Below are 13,517 nucleotides of genomic sequence, written 5' to 3'. Positions count from 1 at the left end.
TGTCACCACAGAACTGAGCCAGGGCTATTACAAAGACACATGTCTCCCCTTCTCTCCTTCCTTATCTCATATTAATACTGGGTTACCTGCCCGAAGGCAGATTCTGCTACCCAGCAACGGTGAATGGGACACTGACTGTGGGTATAAACCCTATTTATAGAAATAGACTTAAATCCCTGTGCACAGGTTAGGTTTGGTTTACCACATACTTGCAAGTGTTAGTAATAAAAGGTATACCATTGCTAGCCTAAAATAGTGATTGGGACATACTAGTATTAATAGCACTGTTGTGATATGTTATATAAGCAATAGATAAAGTAACTCACTTACTGTTGATGAGACCACTGTACTGAAAGTGTTGTGTTTGTTATACTGTAAGTGCAGAATCATTATTGAGGTGACCTGTTTATTAACCAGGTGTCTGACAGCATAGAGAAATTCAGGGGTTCACGCCCCAGTGACGTAGTACACATGCAGATTGTAACAATTGTGGAATAATAAAAGACCCTGATTGCATAGCCCTATTGTTACTTGCTCCTTGAGTCCCCAGCAGGTGTCTCTGAACTGCCGGATAACAAGAACTGTGGTTTCCCCGCACCGATAAGGTAATCGCACTCACACTCAGGCCGGGTGTGTCACACAATGTGTTAATCCCTTTACTCTTCAAGGAACAAGTACTCTCTCATTCAGCAGATTACTGCCATACTCCACAGGATACGCCCAATCTCGTTTGATCTTGGAAGCAAATCTTTGGTGGGCCTGGCTAGTAATTGGTTGGGAGACTACCAATGAATACCAGGTGCAGTAAACATATACGCCTAACAGCAGAAGGAAGAGTTCCTTCTTTATTTTCTTCTCTATATCAATTTTCGCAGGGCCAGTCCTGTTTTTTGGGGACTGTCCCGCTGCCCCACCCGTGGGCCGCAGTGTCCCGCGGTGGGAGGGAGGGGGGCAGTTGGGAGGCTCTGTCTCTCGCTGCCCTGCTTAGCAGAGCAGCGGTGAATAGACGCTGTGCGCATGCGCACCGTGTCTACTCACTGGAGTCAGAGGGAGAGGAGGCATGCCAGCGGCTCACAGAGCGCTGGGCATGCCCCCTTAGTGACAAAAACGGGGCGTGGCTCGCGATAGTGGGTCCTCCGTGAAGCCACGCCCTTTTTCTTGTCCGGGAGCGCGCGACTTCACCGCACGTGTGTCCCTCCTTACAGATATGAACAGTTGGGAGGTATGATTTAAGTATTATTTTGCTATTCGTATCTGTTGAGACAACAGTCAAAATTGGAATATTATTTCTTCGCTGCAAGATCTCTTCTGTGTCTGTAAAATTCTAATACAGTGACAATCTGTGACTGTAAAATTCTAATACAGTGAGAATAATATTGACACAATTTTTCCATTTTCAGGCAGAGAGCAGTCATCTAATACTCTGCTGAATAAAAGGCCTTGTGGGAACAAAACATCATTTTGATACTTTACTATTGGCAACAAAGAAACCTTCACAGTACAAAGACCACTTTATAGGATACCACTATGGGTCTAGTAAGTCTGTCAAAATTTAATAAATGACAGGCCATACCCATTGTATTGAATTTGATTGAAATAATTTTCACCAAGGGTTTATATACTTTAAGGTATTATTAAGTATAACAAGAATTTCATGTGTGGAATTAATTTTTAATATTGAATATTTACTTGTCATTTGTCACATTAATTTCAGTATAATAATAATTAAAAGTTAAGTTTTATTGTCTACATATAGGTGGTCATTCCGAGTTGTTTGCTCGCTAGCAGTTTTTAGCAGCCGTGCAAATGCATTTTCGCCGCCCACCGGGGAGTGTATTTTCGCTTTGCAGAATTGTGAACGCCTGTGCAGCAGAGCGCCTGCAAAAACATTTTGTGCAAAACAAGACCAGCCCTGGACTTACTCTTCGTGTGCATTGATTCTAACGTTGGTGGCTTGGCTTTTGACGTCACACACCCACCCAGCATTCGCCCAGCCACACCTGCGTTTTGCCTGGCATGCCTGCGTTTTTCTTAGCACTCCCTGAAAATGGTCAGTTGACACCCACAAATGCCCCTTTCCTGTCAATCTTCTTGCGGCCGCCAGTGCGAATGAAAACGTCGCTAGAACCTGTGCAAAGCCACAAAGGCCTTTGTACCTGTACGTCGTGCGTGCGCATTGCGGTCCATACGCATGCGCAGAAATGCAGATTTTTACCCTGATTGCTGCGCTGCGAACAATGACAGCTAGCGATCAACTCGGAATGACCCCCATAGTTTTATGATAAGAGTGTCCCAACACAGAGTCTTTCTTTTTCCCTTTTTTCTTCTATGTGACTCCATGGGTCTATCAGATGGTGTACGTGTTTCCTCCACTTCCTTTGATCCCAAGAATTCTGAAAATAATAAAAAGGGAAAAGGTTCAAGCAATTCTCATTGCTCCGGAATGGCCAAGAAGGGCCTGGTACGCGGACCTTCTGGAGATGCTCCTCGAAGATCCGTGGCCTCTACCTCTTCATAAGGATCTTCTGCAACAAGGCCCATTCGTCTATCAAGACTTACCACGGCTACGTTTGACGGCATGGAAGTTGAACAGCTGATTCTAGCCAGGAGAGGCATCCCTGACGAGGTCATTTCGACTATGATCCAACCCAAGAAGGGGGTAAAGTCTAAACATTACCACCGTATTTGGAAGAAATACGTCTCTTGGTGTGAGCAGAAAATATTCTGCGGTGGAATTTCATGTGGGACGTTCCCTGCTTTTTTGCAGTCGGGTGTGGATGTGGGCCTACGTCTGGGCTCCATAAAAGTCCAGATTTCGGCCTTGTCCATTTTCTTTCAGACACAATTGGCTTCTCTACCTGAGGTCCAGATGTTCTTGAAAGGTGTTCTGCACATCCAACCTCCCTTTGTGCCTCCCACGGCACCTTGGGATCTCAATTTGGTGCTGCAGTTCCTCCAATCGGACTGGTTTGAACCGTTACAGGAGGTAGACTTAAAATATCTTACGTAGAAGACAGTCACACTGTTGACCTTGACTTTAGCAAGACGTGTGTCAGAGCTGGGGGCGTTGTCTGATAAGAGCCCCTATTTCATTTTCCATGAGGACAGAGCTGAACTCAGGACTCGTCAGCAATTTCTTCCTAAGGTGGTGTCTGCATTTCACATCAACTAACCTATTGTGGTTCCGGTTGTAACCGACACCTCTGCTACTTCAAAGTCTTTGGATGTTGTAAAGGCTTTGAAGGTGTATGTGAAGCGAACAGCTCGTCACAGGAAATCAGACTCGCTGTTTGTTCTTAACAATCCCAAGATTGGGTGTCCTGCTTCAAAGCAGTCAATTGCGTGCTGGATCAGGCTCACTATCCAGCATGCTTATTCCATGGCAAGATTGACGTTTCCTAAACCTGTACAGGCCCACTCGACTAGGTCGGTGGGTTCTTCTTATGCGGCTGCCCGGGGTGTCATGACCTTACAGCTCTGCCGAGCAGCCACTTGGTCAGGTTCGAACACATTTGCAAAGTTCTACAAGTTCGATACTTTGGCCTCTGAGGACCTTCAGTTTGGTAAATCAGTTCTGCAGGAACCTCAGCACTCTCCCACCCGGTTTGGGAGCTTTGGTACTTCCCCATGGTACTAAATGGATCCCCAGTATCCTCTAGGACGTAAGAGAAAATAGGATTTTAATTACCTACCGGTAAATCCTTTTCTCATAGTCCGTAGAGGATACTGGGCACCCGCCCAGTGCTTCGTTCTTCCTGCACTGTTACTTGGTTAAGTATTGTTGTTTGGTTCAGCTGTTGCTGTTCCTGTTTCATGTTTGGTTAGCATGGCTTTCCTCTTGTTGTGTGTGCTGGTTCGGAATCTCACCACTATCCTTTTATATCCTTCTCTCAAAGTATGTCCGTCTCCTCGGGCACAGTTTCCTAGATGGAGTCTGGTAGGAGGGGCATAGAGGGAGGAGCCAGCCCACACTACCAAATTCTTAAAGTGCCCATGGCTCCTAGTGGACCCGTCTATACCCCCATGGTACTAAATGGATTCCCAGTATCCTCTATGGACTATGAGAAAAGGATTTACTGGTAGATAATTAAAATCTTATTTTTTTCCATAGATAAATATACCCAAAAATGAGTGTCAAGATGAGCAATCTGTAATTATATGCAAAGTAGCTATTGTGCAGATAATGCTGACGTAGGATTTCAGAATCCATATAAGAAGTGAGAAAGAAGAAGGTATGCAGATACTAATGAAGTCTATTACTCATGAAATAATTGGTAAATGGCGCGATCTGATAAACTTTGAATGTGGAATGATTGTCGGCACTCGCAGCAGCAGTGTAAGTATTTGCAAAACTGCTATGCACTGACGGATTATTAGGGGGCGGCAGCTGTTACAGTGAACTCAGAGTGGAGCAGCAGACAATAACTGGGTCTCAGCGAAAGGCCGTTGGCAGTACATGGCTAATGGATGTACGGTTGGAAGTGAGAGTGGGCAGACTTGTTCAGTCCCACAGACGGGCAAGAGTGCGTCAAATTGTGGATAAACTGAATCAGGGACCTAGTCATGTGGGATGTAGTCAAATGTTGACACCACAATGCCGACAGTTATGATGTCAACATTGTTAAAATATTAACAGGCAAGGTAGCAAATTGTCTTCTGTCAGAAATTCAACATTGGGATAGGGTGTGTGTGTGTGTGTGTGTGTGTGTGTGTGTGTGGGGGGGGGGGGGGGGTTTAGGAGTAGAGATAAGGACAAAGGATGAAAATCTCACTGGAATACTGGAGGATCGGAAGTGAGGCATGGAAGTGATGATCACATGACCGCTGGTACCTGGAAGACAAAGCTGTAACTTGTTAATCACCACTGGGCCACTAGAGACAATATATCAACATTTCCTCATTGTCTACATGGTGATTGTCAACATTATGACCATGTCTTCATTCTCATGTCCTTGTAGACACTGTCATACCACACCCATTCAGATGTCTTCTAAATAAACAGTGCTGCACACAATTGGGGCAGATGTATTAACCTGGAGAAGGCATAAGGAAGTGACAAACCAGTGATAAGTGCAAGGTGATAAACGCACCAGCCAGTCATCTCCTGTCAATTTTCATATTGGAGCTGATTGGCTGGTGCATTTATCACATTGCACTTATTACTGGTTTATCACTTCCTTATGCCTTCTCCAGGTTAATACATCTGCCCCATTACATTGTATGGGCTACAGAAGCACAAACTCCACCAGTTTGCTCAGGAACACAAGGATTGGACAGTAAATTATTAGAAATGGGTTATGTGGTCTGAGGAATCAAGCTTTCAATTACACTGTAATATTCAGATAGCATGGTGAGGATATAGAGACGACAGCACAAAAGCTTGGATCCTTCTTACATCATCATGAATCTTCATGCAGGTGGAGGCAATGTTATGGAGATGCAGTTGGGATAATAGTCCCTACGAAACACACTGATCAATGCCTGGGATAATCTGAGCTGTATTAAGGACAAAAGGTGGCCCAACAAAGTACTAACCAAGTGGTCATAATCAGGAGCGTTTTAAGAGAGGAGAGGGGCCCGTATGCTGCCTCTGTTGCGGGCCCCCTCCTCTCCAGCAGCGCAGGTCAGGTGCAGGTCTCCATGAACATGGCGACAGCGCCTTGTTCCCGGGGACATCTCCAATGTGCATGCGGTGCTGCGTGACCATGGAGGGGAAAGTATAATATATGGGTGCAGGGTGTGTGGTGTGGGCCACCTTGCATCCACTATAGAAACGCCATTGGTCACAATAATTAAGCCACTCAGTGTATAGCAATTAACAGTTTAGCACAACTCAAATAATGTACCTTGTAACAAATGAGGTATGGCAGCAAACAAGGTAGCCAAGTTCAACTTGTCTAAATTAAAAACAGGAAGGTGTGAATACAGGTGGTCATTCCGAGTTGTTCGCTCTGTAATTTTCTTCGCATCGCAGCGACTTTCCGCAATGTTCGCACTGCGACTGCGCGAAGTAAATTTGCTATGAAGTTTGGTATTTTACTCACGGCATTACGAGGTTTTTTTTCTTCGTTCTGGTGATCGTAATGTGATTGACAGGAAGTGGGTGTTTCTGGGCGGAAACTGGCCGTTTTATGGGAGTGTTTGAAAAAACGCTACCGTTTCTGGGAAAAACGCGGGAGTGGCTGGAGAAACGGAGGAGTGTCCGGGCGAACGCTGGGTATGTTTGTGACGTCAAACCAGGAACGACAAGCACTGAACTGATCGCACTGGCAGAGTAAGTCTCGAGCTACTCAGAAACTGCACAGAGAAGTCTTTTCGCAATATTGCGAATCTTTCGTTCGCAATTTTGAGAAGCTAAGATTCACTCCCAGTAGGCGGCGGCTTAGCGTGTGCAATGCTGCTAAAAGCAGCTTGCGAGCGAACAACTCGGAATCACCCCCACAGTGAGCTAAATAATATTAATATTAATATGCGAGGATTGGAAAGTCATTACCTGGTCATGCAATTCCCAGTTTTGCAGTATGGAGCTAAGAGGAATGTTAAACCAATGCATGGGACCATCCAGTCAGGTCTAGACTTCCACAGAACAACACTACTCTACTCTAATCCAAAATGCATATAATAAACCCAAGGGTAGATTTTTATTTATTACAGAGTATCTCTTACATTAGTGATTTTCAACTCCAGTCTTTAAGTACCACAAACAGATCAGGTGTCCATTGTCTTATATATTGTTTGCTAGAGAGTATTTAATCAACCATGCAAAATACATGGTTATGAGGGACAAAGCTGAAGTTGGTGGGATGCAGAAGGTAGAATAGTTATGGACAAAGCTGAAGTCATTATTCTAGACTAATGAATATGAAACAGAAGTAGAAATAGACTGGCACGACTTTTTGAAGCTGTAGCGGCATAGATTCACTTATTCACACAGTTTTACGTATACTCTGGAAATGTTACTGCATCAGCTTTGCAGAATCATAGCATTAGTGTTGGCAGCATAGCCAGAACTAATGCTTGATTGATTGATTAAGTTTAAATGTTTTTGTTTTTAGTTTGCAGCTCTGCAGCAACTATTCATTTTCTTTGCTTCTCTTCAAACCTTGTCAGAAATCCATGGTTATTAATATTGCTCTTCAACCCTTGTTAGGAATCCTTAGCTATTAACATTGGTCTTCAACCCTTGTCGAGAACCCTTGGCTATTAACATTGCTCTTCAACCTTTTTTGGGAATCCTTGGCTATCAACATTGCTCTTCAACGATCATTGGTAATACTTGGCTATTAACACTGCTCTTCAACCCTTGTTGGGAATCCATGGCTATTAACATTGCTTTTCAACCCTTGTCAGGAATCCTTGGTTATTGTATTAACATTGTTTTCTTTCTGGTTAAAAATGTGTTGCAAATTGCAATATATTATAGCAATAACCAATAAAAATGTTTGTCTCTGCAAAAAGACTGTCCTCAATGCCCTCCCCCCCCCAAAAAAAAAAAATACTGCCCATTATGAAAAGTGGTGCAAGATGGAATTTTCCCTCCCACCCTTATGTTATATATTAAAAAGTACATGCAAAGCTTAACAAACCAAGCACTTCAGTGACGGGGACTGCCACTTTTGTGGCTGAAGCACTTGGTTTGGAAGGACTACCTCTGATCATTAATGAGGAGGTTGATGATGAGGATGTTGGCAGTGGAGTTTGCATGTGCTGTTCCAAACTTCTGGTACATGATACCAGATTGCTAGTTATTTTTTTGACAATTTATTGTAATTTTGTTAAATAAGTTGCATGAACTCGCTGCAAATGATGTAACAGGTAGGAGGTGCCTACAGGAGCTCTTAATTATTAACAGTTACCGTAGCCCTTAATCACACTGCAGCCCACAGCCCTTCACTGATGACACTGAGTCTGAGGGTGACACAGTATCCCACTGCCCTTAATCACAGTCACAGTAGCTCTTAAATAACAGGCACAATCGCCCTTAATCACACTGCAGCCTCACCCCTACCTTCTCCCTCTGGCATTCTGTGTGAATTGATGCCCGAACCACGAGTGAGGCACTTTTATCGAATCCAAAACATGCGTGATGCGACGCCGGGAGGATTATGTTTTGACTTGTTTTCAGATCCATACCTGGTGGGAAATACTGAGCTCGGGCTCGGTGTTACAACTGTAGATTCTTCTTTCCACACTGGATGGGCTTGCCAGGGATCTTCAGGGCAGTGACCCATGTACACCCAGTGTTGAAACTTGTTGAACTCACCAGCTGGTCTTCTTGCCTATAAGAGACGCTTTTCCCATAAGGCAGAACGTGCCTACCGGTACTGGGATGCTGCCAGGTCTCACACCTCTGCCGGTAGTGCGAGCTCAACCCTGAGTGACCTGGATCAATGCTGGTAAAAAGACAACAAAGACAAGACTAAGAAGACAAGAATGAGATAATTGAATAATTAATTAATAACTAAGAATAGTAATAGGGTATAAGTACTAACAAGATACCTGAGTATTGAGAGATACATAAAGAGTGGTGCACCAATGATAATAGCAATGAGGAAGTAGTTCGGAGAGATGGCAATAACAGACAGGGTAATCTGATTAAAGAGACAGATAAGCAACATATATCAATTGGTACATAAATACTGGCAACAACAGAGGTAACTGACAATACAGTTCAGACAGGGAGAACAGAACAGATACACAAATAACTCAGAATGCTCCAGGCTACTGGATGTTACTCCTGGCAACTGCAGTAACTGACACTAAGGAGTAATACTACTGTTAGACGATGATTGCAGCATAGTAGGAGTGCTAGGTACTCAGATGGCCCAAAATATAGAATAATGAGAATGTGCTATTCAATTTGAAGTAGATTTTTAATTCACAAATAAAAATCAACAAATACCTACATTATTAATACCGGCCACCATCACATTAAAAAAATAACAATCTAATATAAAAGCTTCTCTATTAAAAAGCTCCTCTATAAAAACTCAAACCTTATATATCTATATTGCTTCTCATGCATGTAAATAATATTTGAGATAAGCTGGATAGCACAAGCATATATGAATCCTTTATATATAATATTAGCTTTTCTTCAGTATGTTTATTATTATTAGTCTCTTGTTAGTATTCATGCAAATCATGCATTAATAAATGTCCATACATCCAAATATGCGATTAGTAGCAGCAACATAAACATGCAGTTATTTTGCAATATACTCATCAGCCTTTTCTCATCACTTCTGTTAGCATTCAAGCAGTTCATGCATTTACTGAAGCGTTTTATATACAGGTAGCAGTCCCATGCCTTCAGGCATACAATTGAGAGCAGCAATAGAAATTCAATGCCATATACTGTGCCTGATTTTCCAGCATGCAAGGTGTTCCAAATTACCCCTCCCAGCTAACTCTCTCACCGCCAGCCTTATCAAGAGTCTCTGGGTAGTTGTTACATTATGCTCTCCAGAAACCCTTAGCACTCGAGTTTCTCACTCAATCGGCCGGACGGCTGGTAAATGCAGTATGCTGTAATCCGTTTCCCCGCCTTGTAATATGTCGCAGAGGCTTCCTCAGTGTAAATTTCTGGCCTGCATCTGATACATAGAGACCGAAGTACAGTTTCGATTCAGTCTGAACAAACTGCCCCCTGGGGATATTATCCTTCCAACCCCGCTTATGGGCACTTTTATCATTTAAATACCGATTTTGATCGACTGATTTAATATATGTTTTTGTAATCAGTCTTTTCTCCTCTACTGATAGCTCTATATCCAATAAACTTATAGTGGTAGTGCTATAATTTGATGTAAACTTAAGACCGTATTCATTATTATTTAAACCATTAGTGAACAACTGTAGTGATTCTAAACTACCACCCCAAATAATAAATAAATAATCTAAATGTATTGGCTATGTTACCATATGTAGCCACTAGATGGTAGCATCGGTGGCGTTTTTGATTGACGGTGAACAATGCCAGTATTAAAATATATACTAATATGTGATTTTGTATATGTATTTTAAAAAAAAGTTTTTCATATGTATGGGTTATTTATAACTGAGTATATATTTTATATGCTCTTGATAATAGAAATGAATAGAGTATATTGTATAAACGATGCTGTTTGAATCCAAAATAAGGCTTTAATAGCTGGAACACACATAATCCTTATGCACATGAGCAGTAGAGCCTGACGAGAAAGAGGCTTGATCAGCTTGTACACTGTGCATACACGAACCGCGCAGATCGGTATTTAAATGAGAGGAAACAGCAAAGAGTACTTAACACTGAGGAAGCTGCTGAGACATATTACAAGGTGGGGAAATGTGTCTATCACTGTCTCCTTAGACTGATTACAGCATACTGCATTTACCGGCCAGCCGATTGAGTGAGAAACCCGAGTGCTAGGGGTTTCTGGAGAGCATAATGTAACAACTACCCAGAGACTCTTGATAAGGCTGGCGGTGAGAGAGTCAGCCGGGAGGGGTAATTTGGAACACCTTGCATGCTGTAAAATTAGGCACAGTATACGACATTGAATATCTATTGCTGCTCTCAATTGTATGCCTGAAGGCATGGGACTGCTACCTGTATATAAAACGCTTCAGTAAATGCATGAACTGCTTGAAGAAAAAGCTGATGAGTATATTGCAAAATAACTGCATGTTTTTGTTGCTGCTACTAATCGCATATTTGGATGTATGGACATTTATTAATGCATGATTTGCATGAATACTAACAAGAGACTAATAATAATAAGCACGCTGAAGAAAAGCTAATATATATAAAGGATTCATATATGCTTGTGCTATCCAGCTTATCTCAAATATTATTTACATGCATAAGAAGCAATATAGATATATAAAGTGTGAGTTTTTATAGAGGAGCTTTTTAATAGAGAAGCTTTTATATTATATTGTTATTTTTTTAATGTGATGCTGGCCGGTATCAATAATGTAGGTATTTGTTGATTTTTATTTGTGAAAATCTACTTCAGATTGAATAGCACATTCTTATTATTCTATATTTTGTTCGACTATACAAGGAGTTAAAACTAGTTACCCTTGAGAATTGCAGCGTTCAGCCTGAACAATCACAGCACTAGGAGATTTTGGTTGGCTTGTGCTCAGGTGGTGTTTGCTGTTTAGCATCCAATGAACAATACAATGTACTCCTACAGACAGCACATGAAACAGGGGCACAAACGATGGACTGGTTACAGGAACAAACAGCAGAGATTCTGCTGAGCTACAGCTATGGAATAGTGGAAGACAAGATTCATACAATGTACTCCTACAGACAGCACATGAGACAGGGGCACAAACAATGGACTGATTACAGGAACACACAACAGGGATTCTGCAGAGCTGCAGCTATGGAAGAATGGAAAACAGTATTCATACAGAACTATGACCTGATACAGAGAGACAAGGGCTTCCGCTGCAACTAAGTTCTATGACCAGCAAGGCAGATTCAGGAAATAAAGGGAACAGAAGCCAATCAACAGACTCCTGCAGCCAAGCCTCCAAACATCACTAATCCCATGCAGCTGCTACAGCAATTAAGCAGACAGAACAGAGCTGCAGACAGCACACGTAACACTCGGATGTACTAAAAAAACAGAAGTTTGGGTGGTTTTGGTTTACAAGAAAACGAAACTGCACATCACTAATATTGATTTAGCTTTTTTTATATTATAATAATAATAATAATAATAATAATAAATTATTATTTTTCATTATGTGGCACCACAAGGGATCTGCATCACCCAATTACAGAGTACATAAAAAAAGTAATCAAAACAGGAAAACAGCGACTTACAGTTGAAGACAAAATAGAACATGTACAGGGTAAATAAACACAGCTATATCAGCAGATGACACTGAAATAGGTATCTGTATGGCAGAAAACCGCTGTATTTTGTGCAGTTGAAGATGGTTTAAGTAAGCGAAGTATAAGCACATGAGGGTTGAGGACCCTACTCATGAGTCTCTCTGTGGGGCTGGTCTCTTCAAAGTGCTGCTGGGATTTCTAAGTGAGTTGGAAACAGTATAAAGGTGAACTCTGATTAATCTCTGTCTATCTCTGTCTATCCATACAGAGATATTAATTTTGTGAGAGAAAGTAATCTGATTCTGATTGATTGATTGTATCTATACTGTTTCTTTTTGTTTTAATACATCTGCACTGGGGTTTATTTTTTGTGTTTTTCTTTTGGAGGGGAAAAAAAAAAAAAAAAGTGTGAGGTGATAGCCTGAGGGGTTAACTCAGGTGTGAGTAATCAGGAGGGTGAGGGGCTGATTGAAACAGCTGGGTGAGCCTATATAAGCAGTGACCAGACTCTTTGAGCCTGCTCTGTGGGGCTGGTCTCTTCAAAGTGCTGCTGGGATTTCTAAGTGAGTTGGAAACAGTATAAAGGTGAACTCTGATTAATCTCTGTCTATCTCTGTCTATCCATACAGAGATATTAATTTTGTGAGAGAAAGTAATCTGATTCTGATTGATTGTATCTATACTGTTTCTTTTTGTTTTAATACATCTGTACTGGGGTTTATTTTTTGTGTTTTTCTTTTGGAGGAAAAAAAAAAAAAAAAAAAAAGTGTGAGGTGATAGCCTGAGGGGTTAACTCAGGTGTGAGTAATCAGGAGTAATCAGGAGGGTGAGGGGCTGATTGAAACAGCTGGGTGAGCCTATATAAGCAGTGACCAGACTCTTTGAGCCTGCTCTGTGGGGCTGGTCTCTTCAAAGTGCTGCTGGGATTTCTAAGTGAGTTGGAAACAGTATAAAGGTGAACTCTGATTAATCTCTGTCTATCTCTGTCTATCCATACAGAGATATTAATTTTGTGAGAGAAAGTAATCTGATTCTGATTGATTGATTGTATCTATACTGTTTCTTTTTGTTTTAATACATCTGTACTGGGGTTTATTTTTTGTGTTTTTCTTTTGGAGGGAAAAAAAAAAAAAAAAAAGTGTGAGGTGATAGCCTGAGGGGTTAACTCAGGTGTGAGTAATCAGGAGTAATCAGGAGGGTGAGGGGCTGATTGAAACAGCTGGGTGAGCCTATATAAGCAGTGACCAGACTCTTTGAGCCTGCTCTGTGGGGCTGGTCTCTTCAAAGTGCTGCTGGGATTTCTAAGTGAGTTGGAAACAGTATAAAGGTGAGTTAGAATACAGATAAAGGTGAGTTTTATAATACACAATCGGGAACACACATTTACAGTACCATTAAACTTCTGGGAGACTGCAAGGGGCTGACCCTGTGAGTGAGTGAGAGGGTCTCTTACTTGGAGTAGCAGAGGGGCTGTGATTGTGCGGGTGTGAGGGGCATTTTTTATTTTTTTTCTTAGCAGGAGCTGGAAGCCGAGTGAAAAGGAGGAGCAGTGAGCTGGTACAACTGCAACTGCTAAGTGGAGTATAGGTGCCGCAGGTGAGAGCACTACGGCTGCATAAAAGTGAAGGACCAAGAACCGCACAAAGATAGATAAGTATAAGCCAGCTTAATTATTGTATAA

At 41.9% G+C, this 13,517-nt stretch overlaps 1 pseudogene; it reads left to right on the top strand.

Moving 5' to 3' along the window:
- Positions 1–692: 692 nt before the first annotated feature.
- Positions 693–811, top strand: LOC134950106 (5S ribosomal RNA; annotated as a pseudogene).
- The last annotated feature ends 12,706 nt before the right edge of the window (positions 812–13,517 follow it).

Source organism: Pseudophryne corroboree, chromosome 8 (genome assembly GCF_028390025.1).
Source record: "Pseudophryne corroboree isolate aPseCor3 chromosome 8, aPseCor3.hap2, whole genome shotgun sequence".
In the NCBI taxonomy this organism is placed as follows: domain Eukaryota; kingdom Metazoa; phylum Chordata; class Amphibia; order Anura; family Myobatrachidae; genus Pseudophryne; species Pseudophryne corroboree.
Note: the sequence above shows the minus strand (reverse complement) of the source record. Positions and strands in the feature narration are given on the sequence as shown.